Below are 23,307 nucleotides of genomic sequence, written 5' to 3'. Positions count from 1 at the left end.
TCATTTTGAGATAAGACAGGCAGACAAGAATAGAGAAAGAAGAACAAAAAAGAATGAACGAAACCTCTGAGAAATATGGGATTATGTAAAGAGACCAAACCCACAACCGATTGGGATACCTGAGACAGGGAGAACAGAAGCAAGTTAGAAAATATACTTCAAGATATCATCCAGGAGAACTTTCCTAACCTAGCAAGGCAGGCCAGCATTCAAATTCATGAAATGCAGAGAACCAGTAAGATACTCTATGAGAAGATCAACCCCAAGACACATAATCATCAAATTCTCTAAGGTTGAAATGAAAGAAAATATGTTAAGGACAGCCAGAGAGAAAGGCCAGGTCGCCGGGTGCGGTGGCTCAAGCCTGTAATCCCAGCACTTTGGGAGGCCAAGGTGGGTGGATCACGAGGTTCGGAGATCGAGACCATCCTGGCTAACACTGTGAAACTCCATCTCTACAAAAAATACAAAAAAATTAGCCGGGCGCAGTGGCGGGCACCTGTAGTCCCAGCTACTCGGGAGGCTGAGGCAGGAGAATGGCTTGAACCCGGGAGGCGGAGCTTGCAGTGAGCCGAGATCGTGCCACTGCGCTCCAGCCTTGGCGACAGAGCAAGATTCCGTCTCAAAAAAAAAAAAGAAAGGCCAGGTCACCTACAAAGAGAAACCCATAAGACTAACAGCAGACCTCTCAGAGGAAACCCTACAAGTGAGCAGAGATTGGGGGCCAATATTCAACATTCTCAAAGAAAAGTTTTCCAACCCAGAATTTCATATCCAGCCAAACTAAACTTCATAAGTGAAGGAGAAATAAGATCCTTTTTCAGAGAGGCAAATGCTGAGGGAATTTGTCACCACCAGGCCTGCCTTGCAAGAGCCCCTGAAGGAAGCACTAAATATGGAAAGGAAAAACCAGTACCAGCACTACAAAAACACACTGATGTACACAGATCAGTGACACTACGAAGCAACCACATAAACAAGTCTGGAAAATAACCAGCTAGCATCATAATGACAGGATCAAATTCACACATAACAATACTAACCTTAAATGTAAATGGGCTAAATGTCCCAATTAAAAATACAGAATGGTAAGCTGGATAAAGAGCCAAGACCCATTGGTATACTGCCTTTAAGAGACCTGTCTCATGTTCAACGACTTACAGAGGCTCAAAATAAAAAAGCAGGGGGAAAATTTACCAAGCAAACGGAAAACAGAAAAAAGCAGGTGTTGCAATCCTGGTTTTCTGACGAAACAGATTTTAAACCAACAAAGATCAAAGTAGGTACTACATAACAGTAAAGAGTTATATTCAACAAGAAGAGCTAACTATCCTAAATATATGTGCACCTAATACAGGAGCACCCAGATTTATAAAGCAAGTTCTTAGAGACCTACAAAGAGACTTAGACTCCCACACAATAATAGTAGGAGACTTCAACACCCCGTTGTCAATATTAGACAGATAATTGAGACAGAGAATTAACAAAGATATTCAGGATCTGAACTCAGTTCTAGATCAACTGGACCTGATAGATATCTACAGAATACTCCACCCCAAAATTGACCACATAACTGGAAGTAAAACACCCCTCAGCAAATGCAAAAGAACCAAAATCATAACAAACAGTCTCTCAGATCACAGTGCAATCAAATTGGAACTCAGGATTAAGAAACTCACTCAAAGCCACACAACAACATGGAAATTGAACAACCTGCTCCTGAATGACTCCTGGGTAAATAATGAAATTAAGGCAGAAATCAAGAAGTTCTTTGAAACCAATGAGAACAAAGAGACAATGTACCAGAATCTCTGGGACACAGCTAAAACAGTGTGTACAGGGAAATTTATAACATTAAATGCCCACAAAAGAAAGCAGGAAAGATCTAAAATAACTCTCTAACATCACAATTAAAAGAACTAGATAAGCAAGAGAAAGCAAATTCAAAAGCTAGCAGAAGACAAGAAATAACTAAGATCAGAGCAGAACTGAAGGAGATTAGAGACATGAGAAACCCTTCAGAAAATTAATGAATCCAGGAGCTGGTTTTTGCAAAAATTGAGAAAATAGACCTCTAGCTAGACTAATAAAGAAGAAAAGAGAGAAGAATCAAATAGACACAATACAAAATGATAAAGAGGATATCACCACTGACCCCACTAAGTACCAACTACCATCAGAGAATAATATAAACACCTCTATGCACATAAACTAGAAAATCTGGAAGAAACTGATAAATTCCTGGACACATACACCCTCCCAAGACTGAACCAGGAAGAAACTGGATCCCTGAATAGACCAATAATGAGCTCTGAAATTGAGGCAGTAATAAATAGCCTACCAACCAAAGAAAGTCCAGGACCAGAAAGATTCACAGATGAATCTGTAGGTACAAAGAAGAGTTGGTACCATTCCTACTGAAACTATTCCAAAAAATTGAAAAGAAGGGACTTCTCCCTAACGCATTCTATGAGACCAGCATCATCCTGATATCAAAACCTGGCAGAAATGCCCCTAATGAACATTAATACAAAAATCCTCAATAAAATACTGGCAAACCGAATCCAGCAGCACATCAAAAAACTTATCCACCACAATCAAGTTGTCTTCATCCCCAGGATGCAAGGCTGGTTCAACATATGCAAATCAATAAGTGTAATTCATCAGGTAAACAGAACTAAAGACAAAAACCACATGACCACATGATTATCTCAATAGATGCAGAAAAGAATTTCAATAAAATTCAATATCCAAAATGTTAAAAACTCTAAATAAACTAGGTATTGAAGGAACATTCCTCAAAATAATAAGAGCCATCTATGACAAACCCACAGCCAGTATCATGCTGAATGGGCAAAAGCTGGAAGCATTCCCCTTGAAAACCGGCACAAGACAAGGATGTCTTCTCTCCTTGCTCCTATTCAACATAGTATAGGAAGTTCTGGCCAGGGCAATGAGGCAAGAGAAAGAAATAGAGGGCATTCAAATAGGAAGAGATAAAGTGAAATTATCTTTGTTTGCAGATGACATAATTGTATATCCAGAAAACCCCATCATCTCAGCCCTAAAGCTTCTTAAGCTGATAAGCAACTTCAACAAAGTCTCAGGATACAATATCAATGTGCAAAAATCACTAGCATTCCTATACACCAACAATAGGCAAGAGGAGAACTGAATCATGAATTAACTCCATTCACAATTGCTACAAAAATAATATAATACCTAGGAATCAACTAACAAAGGAAGTGAAGAACCTTTTCAAGAACTAGAAACCACTGCTCAAAGAAATCAGAAAGTACACAAACAAATGTAAAAACATTCCGTGCTCATGGATCAGAAGAATCAATATTGTGAAAATGGCCACATCGCCCAAAGTAATTTATAGATTCAATGCTATTCCCATTAAATTACCACTGACATTCTTCACGGAATTAGAAAAAACTATTTAAAAATTCATATGGGCTGGGTGCAGTGGCTCACACCTGTAATCCCATCACTTTGGGAGGCCAAGAAGGGCAGATCACCTGAGGTCAGGAGTTCAAGACCAGCCTGACCAACATGGAGAAGTCTCATCTCTACTAAAAATACAAAATTAGCCAGGAGTGGTGGCGCATGCCTATAATCCCAGCTACTCAGGAGGCTGAGGCAGGAGAATCACTTGAACCCAGGAGGTGGAGGTTGTGGTGACCCAAGATTGCACCATTGTACTCCAGCCTGGGCAACAAGAGTAAAACTCTGTCTCAAAAAAAAAAAAAAAAAAAAAAAAAAAAATCATATGGAACCAAAAAAGAGCACGTGTAACCAAGACAATCCTAAGAATAAAGAAGAAAGCTGGAGGCATCACACCACCCAACTCCAAACTATACTACAAGGCTACAGTAACCAAAACAGCATGGTACTGCTACAGGGGAATAGACATATAGACCAGTGGAACAGAATAAAGAACTCAGAAATAAGACCACACACCTCCAACCATCTGATCTTCAACAAACCTGACAAAAACAAGCAATGGGGAATGGATTCCCTATTTAATAAATGGTGCTGGGAGAACTGGCTAGCCATAGGCAGAAAATTGAAACTGGACCCCTTCCTTACGCCATGTACAAAAATTAACTGAAGATGGATTCAGGACTTAAATGTAAATCCCCAAAGTATAACAACCTTAGAAGAATATCTAGTTAATACCATTCAGGACATAAACACAGGCAAAGATTTCATGATGAAAACACCAAAAGCAATTGCAACAAAAGCAAAAATTGGCAAATGGGATCTAATTAAATTAAAGAGTTTCTGCACTGCAAAGGAAACTATCATCAGAATGAACAGACAACCTACAGAATGGGAGAAAAATTTTGCACTGTATCCATCTGACAAAGGTCTAATATCCAGAGACTGCAAGGACTTAAACAAATTTACAAGAAAAAAAACAAATAACCACATTAAAAAGTGGGCAAAGAATATGAACAGGCACTTCTCAAAAGAAGACACATGTGGCCAACAAACGTATGTAAAAAAACCCAACATCACTGATTATTAGAGAAATGTAAATCAAAATCACAATGAGATACCATCACACGCCAGTCAGAATGGCAATTATTAAAAAGTAAAAAAACAATAGATGCTGGTGAGGTTGTGGAGAATAAGGAATGCTTTCACACCATTGGTGGAGTGTAAATTACTAGTACAACCACTGTGGAAGACAGTGTGGTGATTCCTCAAAGACCTAAAAACAGAACTACCATTTGACCCAGCAATCTCATTACTGGGTATATACCCAAAGGACTATAAATAATTCTATTATAAAGATACATGCACAGGTATGCTCATTGCAGCCCTATTCACAATAGCAAAGACATGGAATCAACCTAAATACCCACCAGTGATAGACTGGATAAAGAAAATGTGGTATATATACATTATGGAATACTATGCAGCCATAAAAAGGACCATGTCCCTTTGCAGGGACATGGGTGTGGTTGGAAGCCATTATCCTCAGCAAACTAACACAGGAACAGAAAACTCCGCCTATTCTCACTTATAAGTGGGAGCTGAATGATGAGAACACAAGGACGCAGGGAGGGGAACAACACATACTGGGGCCTGTTGGAGGCTGGGGAGAGAGGAGGGACAGCATCAGGAAGAATAGCTCATGCATACAAGGCTTAATACCAAGGTGATGGGAAACCACCATGGCACACGTTTACCTGTGTAAGAAACCTGCACATCCTGCACATGTACCCGTGAACGTGAAATAAAAGTTGAAGGAAAAAAGAAAAGGGCATGAATCCCATCATGGGGCATCCCCCCACCCCCACCACCCGTGACCTCATCTATCTGATTACCTCCCAGAGGCCACAACTCCAAATACCATCACATTGGGGGTTAGGGCTTCAACATATGAATTTTGGGGGCACAAAAACATTCAGTTCATAATATATTATAAACAGTTCATAAATTCACTTGTATATTATATATTTTATAATCACTTATATATTATATAATAATCACTTCACTTATACATTACATAATATATAATCACTTATATAATATATAATCACTTATGTTATATAATATAAAATCTATAATCACTTATATATAATATATAATATATAATCACTTATATATAATCTATAATCACTTATATATAATATATAATCACTTACATATATAATCGCTTATAGATTATATATTATAAACTGTTCATAAATTCACTTCATATAAAGATGAAGATGGATATCCGGGTGGCTCTTCTACAAGCCAAGGATATAAAACCGCCAGCAAGCCACCAGAAGCTGGGAGAGTGGCCTGTAACAGCTTCTCTTTCACAGCCCTCAGAAGGAACCTACCCTGCCAACACCTTTATCTTGGACTTCTGGCCTCCACAACTGCAAGACAACAAACTTGTCTTGTTTAAACCACCCAGGGTGGGGCAGTTTGTTAGAGCAGCTGTATCAGTCAGGGTTCTCCAGAGAAGCACCACAGGATATGTGTGTGTGTGTGTGTGTGTGTGTGTGTATACAGAGAGAGACAGAGATAAATATTCATTTTTTAAAAAATTGGACAGGATTGTGGGAACTGGTAGGTTCAAAGTCTGTAGATGAGGTTGGCAGGCAGGAGCCCCAGGGAAGAGTCAGAGTTGCAGAGCAAGTCCAGAGGGAGTCTGGAGACAGAATTCCTTCCTTCCCAGGGTATTTCAGTCTTTCTTAAGACCTTCCACCCAGGCACTCATTTATTTAATAATTCTTTATTATCTTCTAGATACTTGAGAATACAGAAACAAAAATATTGTCCCCAGCCAGGTGCAGTGGCTCATACCTGTAATCCCAGCACTTTAGGAGGCTGAGGTGGGAGGACCACCTGAGGTCAGGAGTTCAAGACCAGCCTGACCAACAAGGTTAAACCCCGTCTCTACTAAAAATACAAAAATTAGCAGGGCATGGTGGTGTGCGCCTGTAGTCCCAGGTACTCGGGAGGCTGAGGCAGGAGAATCGCTTGAACCTGGGAGGCAGAGGTTGTGGTGAGCTGAGATCGTGCCATTGCACTCCGGCCTGGGTAACAGAGTGAGACTGTGTCTGGAAAGAAAAGAAAAAAGAAAAAAAAAAAAGTAGCATGTGATAAACCTTCACACTACTCAGAATGGCATGCAGTTTAAAAGTATGAATTTTTAGTCCTGGATTTCTCTATTTAACAATATTTTCAGATGGTGGTTGACCAGGAGTAACTGAAACTGTGGGATGCAAAACTGGATAATGGGGGACTACTATAAAGTAGGTGGAGTGACAGCTAAACTGAGCTCTAGGTCATAGTGTAGATAAGGTAGGCAGTGGAGAAACTGTAAATGTGCATTCAATCTATAGTGGAATGAAGTCAGGTTTTAAGAGGGGTGTTTACTCCCTACCATGGTCTAAATGTGTCACCTTCAAATTCATATGTTGAAAATTAATCATCAGTGTGAAAGTATGAAGAGTTGGGGTCTTTAGGAAGTGAGTAAGTCATGGCTGGGTGCAGTGGCTCACACCTGTAATCCCAGCACTCTGGGAGGCCAAGGCAGGTGGATCACTTGAGCTCAGGAGTTATAGATCAGCCTGGCTAACATGATGAAACCCCAGCTCCACTAAAAATACAAGAATTAGCCTGGTGTGGTGGCATGCGCCTGTAGTCCCAGCTATTCAGAAGGCTGAGCCAGAAGACCGGGAGGCAGAGGTTGCAGCGAGCCAAGATCGCGCCAATGCACTCCAACCTGGGCAACAGAGCAAGACTCTGTCTCAAAAATAAATAAATACATACATACATACATACATACACACACACATAAGGAATTGATTAAGTCATGAGGGTGGAGCTCTTGTGAATGCGATTCACCACCTATCAAAAGTCTGTAGGGAACTATGTAGGCCCTTTTTGCCGTTCTGTCCCTCCCACTAAGTGAGAACGCAGTGCTCCTCCCCTCTGGGGACACAGCGTTTAAGCTGCCGTCTGGAAAGGAGAGGCCTGGCCTTCACAGAAACCAAACTTTCTGGCACCCTGACCTTGGACTTCACAGGCTCCAGCATTGTGAGAAATAAATTTCTGTTCTTTGTAAATTAGTCAGTCTCAGGTATTTTGTTATCACAGGAGGTATGGACCAGGACACTACTGGTTCTCTACCCTGAGGACTCCAATGGGCTCCAGACCATGCATGCAAAGGTGGCCCCTGAGCTCCCCAGCTCCTGGCCGGTGACTGCACAATATCAAGATGAGTGCCCCCACCCATTAGAGGTCCTAGGACCCTCCAGGGTGAGTCCAGCATTGTTCCCTGCCATGTCCAAGGATGTTGCTGGTTTGCTAAAATTTTAGTGACTTGATGGGAAGTTCCTTGTGGCATGTCCATAGTACAACTGCTTGAGTCCAACTAACTCAATTAAAGAAGGATGAGTAGGTGGGGGCTGTGTAGGGGCTGCAGTGCTGGGATGGTCCCCTAGTCTGTTTTGTTTGTTTGTTTGTTTTGTTTTGTTTTTGAGATGGAGTCTCGCTCTGTTGCCCAGGCAGGAGTGCAGTGGCACAGTCTCGGCTCACTGCAAGCTCCACCTCCCAGGTTCACGCCATTCTCCTGCCTCAGCCTCCTGAGTAGCTGGGACTATAAGGGCCCGCCACCATGCCCGGCTAAATTTTTTTGGTATTTTTAGTAGAGATGGGGTTCCACCATGTTAGCCAGGATGGTCTCGATCTCCTCACCTCGTGATCCTCCCAACTCAGCCTCCCAAAGTGCTGGGATTACAGGCTTGAGCCACCGTGCCTGGCTTGTTTTGTTTTTGAGACAAAGTCTTGCTCTGTTGCCCAAGCTGGAGTGCAGTGGCGCGATCTCGGCTCACTGCAACCTCCACCTCCTGGATTCAAGCTATTCTCCCCCTCAGCCTCCCGAGTAGCTGGGACTACAGGCGCTCACCACCAGACCTGGCTAATTTTTTTTGTTTTTTTTAGCAGAGACGGAGTTTCACCGTGTTGGCCAAGTTAATCTCGAACTCCTGACCTCAGGTGATCCGCCTGCCTCATCCTCCCAAAGTGCCGGGATTATAGGCATAAGCTACTGCACCTGCTGGTCCCCTAGTCTTAGACCCTTGTGTGACACCAGCCAGCAGCGTCGTCTTGCCACACAGAATCTTGCACCTCCCAGGACTGGTACCCATGCTGGAACTGGAGGTCCACCACCTCTCAGACACAAAGCCTGGCAGCACTGGGACTGCTGTTCTCCCCATCTTCCCTCAGAGCCAGAAACTCATTTTATGTTCTCAAATACTGGATCAGTTACCTATTTCTGTTAAACAAAGCATCCCAAAATGGAGTGGCCTATAAGAGCAATGATTATTTATTTTTCATGATTCTGTGGGTTGGCTGGGTGGGTCCTCTGCTGGTTTTTCCTGGGCTCACCCACAAGGTCACATTTAGATAGAGGGTCAGCTGGGCGAGTACGTCCCCGACAGCCTCACTCTCAGCTTCTAGCTCTGGGGCGGGAACATCTGAGTCCTTCTCCATCCAACACAAGCTAGACATGGTGGTTTCTTGGTTCCACCAGGGAGAGAGCAAGAACTGCAAAGCCTCTTGCCCTGAAGCCAGCACTCTGTCCCTTCTGCCACCTTCTGTTGGTAAAAGCAAATTGCATGGCCAGCCCAGATTCGTGGGATGGAGAAATAGACTCCATACCTCAAAACAGAGAGCTCGCTGCCACTTGTCAGAGGAGCCTAGACACAAGGAGATGTGATTCCTCATGGCTGACAGTCTCCACAGATACCAAGAGCAGATCCCACCCTCTCTAGCAAAAAATGAGGCTTCATTGCCTTGACCGAGTCCTGACCCTCAAAGCTCACTTGAAGTTAGCTGCTGAGTCACAGGGTCAGGATCACTCACTGGAAGATTAAATGCATACTTTCACTGTCTTTGCTCCATCCAGAAATGTGATGACTCATTCTTGGAGCATGAAGGTTTGTTGTGGGAAGTGTGTAGAAGCGTTTTTCTTTACTTCCAGAATGACAAGCCAGGGGGAAAAATGGAACAAATTCCAAAACAAAAACAAAAACAAAAAGAAAAGGTAATTTAACTGGAAATTAGTATTAAATTCAAAACAAGCTGCCTTTGGAAAGCCTGAGACCTACCTTTCTGGTAGTCTTTAAATGTAACACAGCAGTCCAGGGACGGTGGCTGGTGAAAAGAGTCTGGAGATCAATGGTGGTGATGGTTGCACAACAATGTGAATAGTCTTCTTTTTTATTTTTTGGCTGTGGGGGGCAGAGCCTCACTCTGTCACCCAGGCTGGAGTGCAGTGGCATGATCTCAGCTCACTGCAAGCTCCGCCTCCCGGGTTCATGCCATTCTCCTGCCTCAGCCTTCCGAATAGCTGGGACTACAGGAGCCCACCACCACGCCTGGCTAGTTTTTTGTATTTTTTTTAGTTGATACGGGATTTCACCGTGTTAGCCAGGATGGACTGCATCTCCTGACCTCGTGATCTGCCCACCTCAGCCTACAATGTGAATATTCTTAATACTGCTGAGTTGTTCTTTAAAAAATGGTTAAGATGCTTTGAAGATCCTTAGAACCTGATGTCTCAACTCACCTGGACTGTTTTACCCCAAGGGTTCAGGGATAGCCCCCGTCTGTTTCGTCAGGCATTAGCCCAAGACTTGAGCCAGTTCTCATACCTGGACACTCTTGTCCTTTGATACGTAGATGATTTACTTTTAGCCGCCTGTTCAGAAACCTTGTGCCATCAAGCCACCTAACCCTCTTAAATTTCCTCACCACCTGTGGCTACAAGGTTTCCAAACCGAAGGCTCAGCTCTGCTCACAGCAAGTTAAATACTTAGGGCTAAAATTGTCCAAAGGCACCAGGGCCCTCAGTGAGGAACATATCCAGCGTATCATTGTTTGAATGGCTCTTCGGAATCTATGTGCTTCCTCTCATTCTTAGTGCCCCCTATGACCATCTACACTGAACAAGATTTATACAATTATGTCGTACCTAAGCCCCACAACATAAGAGTACCCATTCTTCCTTTTGTTACTGGAGCAGGAGTACTAGGCGGACTAGGTACTGGCATTGGCGGTATTACAACCTCTACTCAGTTCTACTGCAAACTATCTTAATAACTAAATGGTGACATGGAACAAGTCGCCGACTCCCTGGTCACCTTGCAAGATCAACTTAACTCCCTAGCAGCAGTAGACCTTCAAAATTGAAGAGCTTTAGACTTGCTAACCGCTGAAAGAACCTGTTTCTTTTTACGGGAAGAATGCTGTTATTATGTTAATCAATCCGGAATCGTCACCGAGAAAGTTAAATAAATTTGAGTTTGAATATAACTTAGAGCAGAGGAGCTTCAAAACACCAGACCCTGGGGCCTTCTCAGCCAATGGATGCCCTGGATTCTCCCCTTCTTAGGACCTCTAGCAGCTATAATACTGTCACTCTTCTTTGGACCCTTTATCTTTAACCTCCTTGTTAAGTTTGTCTCTTCCAGAATCAAAGCTGTAAAATTACAAATCGTTCTTCAAATGGAGCCCCAGGTACAGTCCATGACTAAGATCTACCGTGGACCCCTGGACCAGGCTGCTAGCCCATGCTCCAATGTTGATGACATCAAAGGCACCCCTCCAGAGGAAATCTCAACTGCACAACCCCTACTATGCCCCAGTTCAGCAGGAAGCAGTTAGAGCGGTCATCAGCCAACCTCCCCAACAGCACTTGGGTTTTCCTGTTGAGACTGGGGACTCAGAGACAGGACTAGCTGGATTTCCTAGGCTGACTAAGAATCTCTAAGCCTAGCTGGGAAGGTGACTGCATCCACCTTTAAACATGGGGCTTGCAACTTAGCTCACACCTGACCAATCAGGTAGTAAAGAAAGCTCACTAAAATGCTAATTAGGCAAAAACAGGAGGTAAAGAAATAGCCAATCATCTATTGCCTGAGAGCACAGCAGGAGGGACAATGATCGGGATATAAACCCAGGTATTCCAGCTGGCAACGGCTACCCTCTTTGGGTCCCCTCCCTTTGTATGGGAGCTCTGTTTTCACTTTATTAAATCTTGCAACTGCAAAAACAAACAAACAAACAAACAAAAAAAACGTGATTAAGATGGTAAGGTTTTGTTTGTTTATTGTTTGTTTATTATTTTTTTTTTTTGGAGACAGGGTCTCACTCTGTCCCCCAGACTGGAGTGCAGTGGTGCGATCTCAGCTCACTGCAGCCTCACCCTCCCAGGTTCAAGTGATTCTCCTACCTCAGACTCCCAAGTAGCTGGGATTACAGGCATGCGCCACCACACCAGGCTCATTTTTGTATTTTTAGTAGAGATGGGGTTTCACCATGCTGTCCAGGCTAGTCTGAAACTCTTGACCTCAAGTGATCCACCCGCCTCAGCCTCCCAAAGTGCTGGGATTACAGGTGTGAGGCACTGTGCCCAGCCAAGATGGTAAGTTTTATAAGTTAGGTATATTTTACCACAATTTAAAAATTTTAAAAATGATCTATGCAACCTATCACATCATGCCTGACAGTTGCCCTGATAGTCACAGACCATAGACTGCTTTAAGACACGCACTCACCTGGGCTTACTCTGTGTCTAGCCACAGTGCAAATGTCTCTGTTTATTTTTATTTTTTTTGGGATAGAGTTTCACTTTTGTTGCCTAGGTTGGAGTGCAATGGTGTGAGCTTGGCTCACTGCAACCTCCACCTCTTGGATTCAAGTGATTCTCCTGCCTCAGCCTCCCAAGTACCTGGGATTACAGGTGTGCACCACCACACCCAACTAATTTTGTATTTTTAGTAAAGACAGGGTTTCACCATGTTGGCCAGGCTGGTCTTGAACTCTTGGCCTCAGGTGATCCACATGCCTCAGCCTCCCAAAGTGTTGGGATTACAGGCATGAGCTACTGCACCCGGCAGCAAATGTCTCTTTTATCTTGAAAGCTCAGAAGCATGAGGGGTTACATCAATCACTTCCAACAAGTGCCCCCTGGAATACAGAACTACATGAATGTGTGTGTGTACAAGAGGTGGCCTCGGGAGACAGAGAGAAAGTGGAAAGCTCACTGACTGCTGGACCCAAGTCCTGGCAACCATGCGAGGGCAGCTCTGCTGGGCATAACTGGTTGTCCACCCAGCATCCATCTGACCTTCTGTCTTTCTTCAGTACCTTGGTTTGTTTCTGTGTTTGCTTTTCAGGTCTTCTTTCCTACAGACTGAAGCCAGGGAGAATTGACCCACCCCCATGTGCATGCTCCCCCTGACCCCCTCCCAGGGGAACTCCATTCCCTTAACTGGTGAAGGAAGAGTCTGCGGGGAAGTGAGGAATTCTGGAATATGTCCTTCTAGATGTTGTTATGGCCGAATGTGAGGCCTTGCCCTGCTGCCCCCACTGTGCTTGCCAGAGAAAAGCCAGTACCCAAACTGCCACAGCACAAGGAGAGAAATTTCCCCAGTCACTGATGGCATAGCTGAGCCACTCATCAGTCACACTTGGAACCTAACCTGCCTTCCACTTACAGTTACCTTCGTCGCTTAGACAAGCCAAGAGTATTCTAATGGATATGGTATCATCTATCCGATATTCCTAGAAAAGAAAACTCATGTCTCAGTCATAAATAAAATCAAGAAAATTACATATCGGTAAGTGCCAGCAAGTCCACGATGAGGAACAGCTCAACCATCATGAGGATGTGGGGATGCTGGGTGAAGGGGTGGAGAACTGGCCACCCCGACATATGTGGCTTTGACATATTGATTTAGTCGAACTGAAAGCACATCAGAAACAGACGCAGACAGGGTTCTCTGCCCTGCCCCTTTCTACCTAAAACCAGGTCATAGAATTCCCCATGAGAAAGGTGCCTTTCCTATACCAGGAAGAGAACATTCATGTCATCAGAGACTGGGAGTCGATGCAGAATGGACCTGCGCAAACAAGCCTACAAAAATAATGCTAATCCCCTATTGGTTTTCCTCGCATATTTCCCAGTCACCATCCCACAATTTACTGTCCCTAACCCAAGCCCTTTGTCTTGTCACACCATAATTTACCATTCTTTGTGTAAAATGGTGTCTACACTTTCGAGCCTAAAGCCTTCTTCAGGTCGTTGTTTTCCTTCTGAAGACTCCTGTGCACATGTTAAAATATTAAACCAGTGTGTATGCTTGTCCCTTGTTAATCTATGTCAGTTGAATTCTTAGGCCAGCCACAAAACCTGAGAGGGTAGAAATAAGTGTTTCCTCCCCTATATGGGTAGGAAAAGCAGAAATAGTAAGAAAGCGAAAAAGTAAAAGTGATGCTGGAAGGCTATTTTATGATAGACTGAGGCGGGTAGATCACCAGAGGTCAGGAGTTTAAGACCAGCCTGGCCAACATGGTGAAACCCCATCTCTACTAAAAATACCAAAAAAAAAAAAAAAAAAAAAAAAAATTAGCCAGGTGTGGTAGTGAGAGATTACATCTGTAATCTCAGCTACTCGGGAGGCTGAGGCAGGAGAATTGCTTGAACACAGGTGGCAGAGGTTGCAGTGAGCAGAGATCGTGCCATTGCACTCCAGCCTGGGCGACAGAGCAAGACTCCATCTCAAAAAAAAAAAAAAAAAGAAAAAGAAAAAGAAAAAAGAAAGAAAGAAAAAAATAAGTATGTTTATAGTTACAAAAGAAAAAACTAATTATAGAAAATTTTTATAACCCCCAAATAAAAATCACCTTTAACATCATCATTATGCAAAGTTAACAACTCTTTCTTTCTAGCCCGTGACTTTGCAGAATCTTTTAAATGCCCCCTCTTGATTAGGTGAGTAAAAAGAAAAATAAAATCAGAGAAAAAAACGCAGAGGTCTCTAAGGGAAATGTACACATGGAGTTAAGTTTGAATTGGAGGAAAACAACTCACTGAAATTTAAAAAAAAAAAAAAAACCAGCTTGATAATATAATTAACATATGCAAAACTCATTTAAAGTATACAATTTAATGTTTTTCAATATATTCACAAGGTTATGACTATACCATCATTGAAATCTAATTTTAAACGTTTGTGACTGGTTACAGTGGCTCGCCTCTGTAATCCCAGTACTTTAGGAGGCCAAGGCAGGCGGATCATTTGAGGTCAGGAGTTCAAGACCAGCCTGGCAACGTGATGAAACCCTGTCTCTACTAAAAATACAAAAATTAGGCAGGCATGGTGTCACGTACCTGTATCCCAGCTACTAGAGAGGCTGAGGCAGGAGGATCGCTTGCACCTGGGAGGAAGAGGTTGCAGTGAGCCGAGATTATGCCACTGCACTCCAGCTGGGCAACAGAATGAGACCCTGTCTCAAAAAACAAAAACAAAAACAAAATTTTTGTCCCTTAAAAGAAAATCTCCTGATAATCATTCACTCCCCATGCCCAGCGGGTCCCTGAATTCACCCCGTTGTGATTTCCTAGTTTGAGGACACATGATTGGAATGGATGTACTCAGCAGCTGGTTGGATCCCCGCATTTGTTCCCTGACCAGTAGAATGGAGTAAGGGCTATTATGATGGGAACGGCCAAGTGGAAGCCACTAGAACTACTTTGACTAGGAAAATAGTAAACCAAAAGCAACACCACATTTCTGGAAAGCTTGCAGAGATTAGTGTCACCATCAAGGACTTAAGAATGCCCCATAAACCTATTCAGCTCACCTATTTGGACTGTGCAGAATACATAAGGATCTTGGAGAATGACAGTGGATGGATTATTGTGAACTTAATCACGTGGTGACTTCAAATGTAGCAGATGTTGTTTCATTGCTTGAGGAAATTAGCACAAACCCTGGTACCTGGTATGCAGCTATTGGTCCAGCAAATGCTTTTTTCTCCATCTCTGTTAGTGAAGACTTCCAGAAGTAGTTTACTTTAGCTGGCAAGGCAAGCAATACACCTGCACTGATAGGAGTGTGTCAGCTCTCCAGTTTTATGTCACCATCAGTTCACAGAGATTTTGATTGCCTTCCCCTTCCAGAAGACATAAACATTCATCCGTTACATTGATGACATTGCGCTGACAGACCTAAGAACAAGAAGTAGTAAATACGCTAGATTTATTGGTAAGACATTTGCATATCAGAGAATGGGAAATAAGTTTTTTTAAAATCTCAGTGGCTTTCTATGTCAGTGAAATTTCTAGGGGGTCTAGTGATGTGGAGGCATGTTAAAGTATTCATATGAAGGGTAAGCTGTTGCATCTAGCCTCTCCTATAACTAAGAAAGAGCCACAGTGCCTAATAGGCCTCTGAATTTTGGAGGCAACATATTCCTCATTTGGATGTGTTACTCCAGTCCATTTACCAAGTGACCAGAGAAGCTGCTAGTTTTGCATGAAGCCCACAACAGGAGAAGGCTCTGCAACAGATCTAGGCTGCTGTTCAAGTTGCTTTGCTGCTCAGCATATGACTTAGCAGATCCAATGGTGTTTGAAATGCCAGTGGCAGATAGGGATGCTGTTAGAACACTCGGCAGGCCTGTATGGGTGAATGGCAGCACAGGCCTTTACATTTTAGAGCAAAGCCCTGCGTTGTCAACAGGTAACCACCCTCCTTTTGAAAAACAGCTCTTGGCCTGCTACTGGGTCTTAGAGGCTGAACACTCAAGCATGGACCATCAAGTTACCAGGCCACCTGCACTGCCCTCCATAAATCGGGGGGTATATCACCCACCAACCCATGAAGATGAATGTGCACAGCAGCACTCCATCATCAGACGAAGTGGTATACACATGATCAGACCCAAGCAGGCCCTGAAGGCACAAGTGCGTTACACGAAGTGGCCTTGCTACACTGCCTCCTCTCTCCTAGCCTGCACTGATGGTCTCACAAGTAAGTTCCTGACAATCATTGTCAGAGGAAGAAAACACTCATTCCTGGACTACAGAGGGTTCTGTGGGATATGCAGCCCCCACTCTGAAGCGGACAGCTGCAGCACTGCAGCGCCTTTCCAGGACAGCCCCGGAGGACAGTGGTGAAGAGAAAACCTCCCAGTGAGCCAAACTTTGAGCAGTTTACCCTGGTTGTCCACTTTGCCTGGAAGAAGAAATGGCATGATGTGCGATTATAAACTGATTCATGGGCTGTAGCCGGTGGTTTGGCTGGATGATCAGATACTTGAAAGGCACATGATTGGAAAATTGATGACATGAAAATTTAGGGAAGCTCTATGTGTATAGACCTCTCTGGGAAAAGAACATAAAGATATTTGCTTCATGTGAATGCTTACCAAAGGGTGACCTCAGCAAAAAGGACTTTAAAATCAAGTGAATAGGAACATCCATTCTGTGGATATCAGTCAGTCTCTTCTCCCAGTCTCATGGCCCAGCGGGCTTGTGAACAAAGTGGCCATGGTGGCAGGGATGGAGATTATTCATGGGCTCAGCAGCACAGAGTGGAAGTCCTGAGTACGGCCTCCACTGACTGCCCAATCTACCAGGAGCAGGCAGCAACACCGAGCCCCCAGTATGATTACCCAAGGGCTCAACCAGCTATCTGATGGCAGATTGATTACATCGGACCACTTCCATCATGGAAGGGACAGAGTTTTGTCCTTACTGGAATAGTCGCATACTCTGGATACAAATTTGCCTTCCCTGCTCACAGTGCTTCTGCCAAAACTACCATTTGTGGAGTCACCACATGCCTTATCCACCATCAGCCGCACTGCCTTGCTTCTGATCAAGAAACTCACTTTACAGTGAAAGAAGTATGGCAATAGGTCCGTGCTCATAGAATTCACTGGTTTTACCATATTCTCTATCATCCTAAAGCAGCAATTTTGCTAGGAGAGTGCAACGGCCTTTTGAAGACTCAGTTACAGTGCCAGTTAGGTAGCTGTACCTTGCAGGGCTGGGGCAAGGTTTCCCAGGAGGTTGGATATTCTCCAAATCAGCATGTAATCTATGGTGCTGTTTCTCCCATAGCCAGGATTCATAGGTCCAGACATAAAGGGGTGGAAATGGGAGAGGCACCACCCACCATCACCCCTAGTGACCCACGAGCAAAAGTTTTGCTTCCTGGTCCTGTGCCTTTATGCTCCACTGGCCTAGAAGTCTGAGTTTCAGTGGGAGGATAAAAACAATGGTTCAATTGAACTGGAAGTTGACTGCAACCTGGCCACTTTGGGTTCCTCATGCCTCTGAATCAATATGCTGCAAAAAGAGCTAGTGCTGGCTGGGGTGATTGATCTTGATTACCAAGCGGAAATTGGACAACTATTCCACAATGGAGGTAAGGAAGCGAGTGTCCAGCATACAGGAGATCCCTTAGGGCATCTCATTTCATTATCACAACAGTCTTGTCTGTTGTTTCTATGACTGTAGACCATGCTTACAGGAGGAAGATTACTTCCGTACAGGGCACGGCACAAACAGATATGGAGGCGTGGGACCATGACTAGTCATATCAGACCAGGCACAAGGATAGTGTGCTAGGGAGTTATGAGCATTTGTGGACAGAGAGCAGAGGCACAACATCAGTGACCAAGAAGCTCAACTCCGCTTGGATGTGTGAAGCTCCACACAACTCCATGTGATGAGCAGACACCGTAAGAAATACACACATGGGGCCTGGCACGGTGGCTCATGCCTGTAATCCCAGCACTTTGGGAGGCCAAGATGGGCGGATCACAAGGTCAGGAGATCAGCACCTTCCTGGCTAACATGGTGAAACCCTGTCTCTACTAAAAAATACAAAAAATTAGTTGGGCGAGGTGGCAGGCGCCTGTAGTCCCAGCTACTCGGGAGGCTGAGGCAGGAGAATGGCATGAACCTGGGAGGCGGAGCTTGCAGTGAGCTGAGATCACACCACTGCACTCTAGCCCCTGCGACAGAGCAAGACTCCGTCTCAAGAGAAAAAAAAAAAAAGGAAGAAATACACACATGGATCTCCGCCACGTTATTGCCATTTTTTTTTTTTTAAGACGGAGTTTCTCTCTGTCGCCAGGCTGGAGTGCAGTGGCGCGATCGCTGCTCAATGCAACCTTCACCTCCTGGGTTCAAGAGATTCTTCAGCCCTAGGTAGCTGGGATTATAGGCGCGCACCACCAGACCCAGCTAATTTTTGTATTTTTTAGTAGAGGCGGGGTCTCATTATGTTGGCCAGGATGGTCTCGATTTCTTGACCTCATGATCCACCCGCCTTGGCCTCCCAAAGTGCTGGGAGTACAGGCATGAGTCATGGCGCCTGGTGGCCAAAACTATTTTTAAGTTAAATCTCTCCAAACCTTTAGACCTAACTTCCAGTTGACAGACAATACAGGAACAGACGAACAGGTAAAAGGACATAAGAAAGAAACAGTTTGACAAAATCCTTAAAGCCACACACTTCATGCTAACTAGCCTGGTCTCTTTGAGAAGCCAAAATCATGAAGAAATAAGGGGGTGTGGGGCCTAGTGGAGATTAAAGCATAATGCAGTGATTGGATCCTGGTTTTTAAAAAAGCAAATAGAAATTTGCAGTTGGATTATTAGGAAAATTTGAATATGGATTGAGCATTAGAGGATCTTTGGGGATTATTAACTTGGTGAAGTATGATACTGGTTGTAGAAGTTCCTCAGTTTTTGGAAGTGTAGGAGGAAGTACTCAGGGATAAAGTGTCAGGAAAGCTGTAATCTTTTAAAAATCATTGTTCAGAAAAATACATACAGTTGACCCTGGAACAATGTGGGAGTTAGGGGTGCTGATACCCATTCCTTTGTAAAGTTGAAAATCCAAAATAACATTTGACTTACCCCAAACTTAGCCATGAATAGCAGACTTTTGACTGGAAGGCTTACTGATAACATAAGCGGCAATTAACACATATTCTGTATGTTATATGTACCATATGCTGTGTTCTCATAATACAGTAAGCCAGAGAAAAGAAATGTTATTAAGAAAATCGTGAGGAAGAGGAAACATATTTACTACTCATCAGGTGAAAGTGGACCATCATAAAGCTCTTCCTCCTCATTGTCTTCACATTGAATAGACTGAGGAGGAGGAGGAAGAGGAGGGGTTGGTCTTGCTGTCTCAGGGGTGGCAGAGATGGAAGAAAATCCTTGTATAAGTGAACCCACGCAGTTCAAACCCATGTTGTTCAAGGGTCCACTTTACATAGTTTTAAGTTGGGAGATCATAACAGAAAAACAAATATATATATATACGTATATACTAAGACTTGGGAACGTGATAATACTCTCAAGGAGGTTTTCGTCTAAATTCTAAAAGGCATCTTCATTCTTGCTTAGTCTTAGTTAAGCTGTGTATTTCCCTTCTAACTAGCACAGTGCTTGCTCAGAGCAATTGCTCCATGATTTTTTTGAGCTGGAAGGATTTAAAGACGTTAGGCCTCCTCCTGCCTAAAAGTGGTTTACATAATGAAGGGCATATTTTTCTTAAATAACAAGAAGTCTGGAGGCAGCAGTTGTTACCAGAGGTTCAGCTGCTCCATAATGCCTTCAGGAATCCTGATCTTTTCTATCTTCTTGCTCCTCTGTCCTTGGTGGGATGGATTTCAGATTCATATGTGCTGCCTTGTGGCTGCTGGTGGCTGCAGCAACCGTCAGTGGAAGAGAAGGGCCACAGGGCCCTTTCCTTATCAAGAAGCCTTCCGAGGGACTCTCACTGATATATCTTTGGCCATGCCTCAATCACATGGCAAACTGAGCTGCAAAGGAGCCTGGGAAGCCAGGATTTCACTATTCGAACGTCTTCTAAGTGCGAGAAAGGGATTTGAGGGTTATGAATTGGGTTCTGGAGGAGCTAACAAGTTTTGCCTCCAACCGTTTCCTAGAAAACCTAAATGTATTCAAAGTAGATTTCCTTGGCAATTATCTCTATAAAAATTAAAGTAAAATAAAAAGTTGAAAAAAATTTGATTTGAAAAGTCATTGAATTTAATAAGGATAGAGCATCAGTTCATTCCAAAAAACACCTAACAAGCCACTGACTATACACCAAGCATTGAGCAAAAATCCAGGAGGCAAAGATGAATAAGGACTGCTCCACATCCTTAGAAAGCTGACAACCGGGCAGTAGAAGCATGCCTGCAGATAAGTAGTTATATTATGAGAAAGAGCCAGCAAAAGAAATGCTAAGTGGCCTGGCGCGATGGCTTACACCTGTAATCCCAGCACTTTGGGAGGCCGAGGTGGGTAGATCACCTGAGGTCAGGAGTTCAAGACCAGCCTGGCCAACCTGGTGAAACTCCGCCTCTATTAAAAATACCAAAACTAGCTGGGCATGGTGGCAGGCACCTGTAATCCCAGCTACTCAGGAGGCTGAGGCAGGAGAATCACTTGAACCCGGGAGGCAGAGGTTGCAGTGAGCAGAGATCCACCATTGCACTCCAGCCTGGGCAACAAGAGCAAAACTCCATTGCAAAAAAAAGAAAGAAAGAAAAAAGAAGAAAAAGAAAAAAGAAAGAAAGGAACACTAAGTGGGCAAAGAGAACCTGGCCTGGGGACTCAGAGCTGTTTTAGAGAAGCTCTGATTTCACCAGTTGGAAGAGAAGAAAACAGCGCAAGCACAGACCCAGGGATGAGGCCAGCCTGCCCCTCACCCGCCCCTTCCACAGGGCTGCCAGCGTTTCCTGTGGCCGCCAGGATGAGGGGTTTGTACTTGGTACCAGAAGAATTTCCATTTTTTAGCCTTGTAGAAAATGCCTAAGACTTGGAATCACACATCTTCTTCTAATTCTGCTGCTGATTAACTGTGTGAGATCCAGTTTGAAATTGAAGTCAGGGAGCCCCTTGCTTTATCATTACGACTCTGCAGCGTTTCTAATCACGTAAGGAGGGCACGTGCTCTGCACACTGTTTCTTAACCATGTCGCTGACATAGTGGTTGCAATTGTGTCCATCTGCTAGCACTTGGTATATTTTTTTGCAGAACAAGTCAGACGTAACTTACTACGGCAAATTTGTACCTGGAAATCACGGAGATGTGATGGCAGACAAGCTCTGCGGTCATCTGGGAATGTCTCGCCAAACCGAAGGAGACCTGTGTGTCGTGTGCAGGGATTTCCATGACAGCGCTGGCTTCCCAGTGACCGGCAGCATCCAAACAACCGTCAAGAGAAGGAAAGTATTTTAAATCAGGAAATACGGAAATCACCTTGTATCTGCCAAATTAGGAGGGAGAGATCAGACGACACCATCAGCTCTTTAATAATTTTTTTTTTTTAATAGAAAGCCTTCACCTCTCCTTTTTTGGTCACTTAAGTGTTTGCTGGCGGTTTCTAAAATGTCTTTTACTCCATGACATTATAGGAAAGGCGCTTTTGGAGCCGTAGTTTGGTTATAAACGACTCTCCCACAACTGTTTTCTATTTCCATTTTGTTTCACTGACTGAGAATGTAAATTGAACTTTAGTGCTATTGTGCTTTGTTCTGCCTCTCTTTGTGGAAATGTGTTTTGAATTAAAGTCCACGAATAAACCAGAGCGGTCCCAAATATTGCCGTTCAGCTTTCGAACAGCTTGAGAGCCAGGAAAAGACAGAGCATGTGGTTTTATGAGCCCCAGATGGTGTAATGGGTGTCACGCATGTCTTTATGTGGGGAGGTCACGGGTTCAGGTTCCATCTGGAGCCATCTCAGAGACACTTCGTATCCAAGGAATAAAGATGAGATCTGGGCAGAAAACATGACCGCCCGCAGGGAGGAGACACGGTGCCTTCTCACCCTAACCACCACCATCTTGGCCAATGCCCATTCACTTACCTGAGTCTAGCGATGTTGCCTTTGACTCAGAACAAAACAATGTCATAGATTGTTTCCCTGGAATCCTCTGTCGCCACCGACTTCTTCTTTGATAAGATCCACAAATGAGCTTCTTCCCTTGTTCATGATTGAGAAACTCAAAGCATCCTCTCATTTACTCCTGAAGCAAGTAGGGCTGTTTATAGGAATATTTTCTTACCATCTCTATGCTGTAGTCCTCGGAGAGAGAATAACTAAAAGAAAGTTTCTGAGACCATTTTCTGCTTCTTCACCAGAGTGGATATAAATCTAGACTTAGTGATGCTATTTGATCTGGCTTCCAAATAGTATTGATACAGTATAGTCATAATGGATTTGCAGCCATGCTAATAATTCATGTACTATTTCCTTTCATTTCTTAATTAAAAACTTAAATTGTGCCGAGTGCAGTAGCTCACGCCTGTAATCTCAGCACTTTGGGAAGCAGAGGTGGGTGGATCACCTGAGGTCACGAGTTCGAGATGAGCCTGGCCAACATGGTGAAACCCCATCTCTACTAAAAATACAAATATTAGCCAGGCCTGGTGGCAGGTGCCTGTAATCCCAGCTACTCAGGAGGCTGAGGCAGGAGAATCCCTTGAACCTGGGAGGCGGAGGTGGCAGTGAGCCAAGATCGTGCCACTGCACTCCAGCCTGGGAGACAGAGCAAGACTCCATCTCAAAAAAAAAAAAATTTTTTTTTAAACTTAAATTGTGATAAACCATACATTATATAAAATGTACCATCGTGACCATTTTCAAGCGTACAGTTCAGTGGCATTAAGTACATTCATATTGTGCATATTACAGTGGCTCACGCCTGTAATCCGAGCACTTTGGGAGGCCAAGACGGGAGGATTATTTGAGCCCAGGAGTTCAAGACTAGCTTGGGCAAGATGGCAAGACCCTGTCTCTATGAAAGAGTGAAAAAAAAAAATTAGCCTGGCATGGTGCCACACGCATGTAGTCCCCAGCTTGGAGAGGCTGAAGCAGGAGGATCTCTTGAGCCCAGGAGTTCGAGGTTACAGTGAGCTGTGATTACACCACTGCACTCTAGCTTAGGTGACAGAAC

General features: G+C 43.8%; 1 long non-coding RNA gene across 1 annotated transcript; it reads right to left on the bottom strand.

Annotated features, from left to right (window-relative positions):
- Window positions 1-5,712: 5,712 nt before the first annotated feature.
- LOC140712909 (uncharacterized) lies at window positions 5,713-21,805 on the bottom strand. Its single transcript, XR_012094731.1, has 4 exons — window positions 21,424-21,805; window positions 15,309-15,538; window positions 14,699-14,814; window positions 5,713-6,572 (listed from the first exon to the last, which is right to left on the bottom strand). It is a non-coding gene; the product is annotated as an uncharacterized lncRNA (long non-coding RNA).
- Window positions 21,806-23,307: the final 1,502 nt, after the last annotated feature.

The sequence above is a fragment of the Chlorocebus sabaeus genome, chromosome 12 (genome assembly GCF_047675955.1).
Source record: "Chlorocebus sabaeus isolate Y175 chromosome 12, mChlSab1.0.hap1, whole genome shotgun sequence".
Classification (NCBI taxonomy): domain Eukaryota; kingdom Metazoa; phylum Chordata; class Mammalia; order Primates; family Cercopithecidae; genus Chlorocebus; species Chlorocebus sabaeus.
The sequence above is the reverse complement of the archived record's forward strand: the minus strand, read 5'-3'. Positions and strand labels throughout refer to the sequence as shown.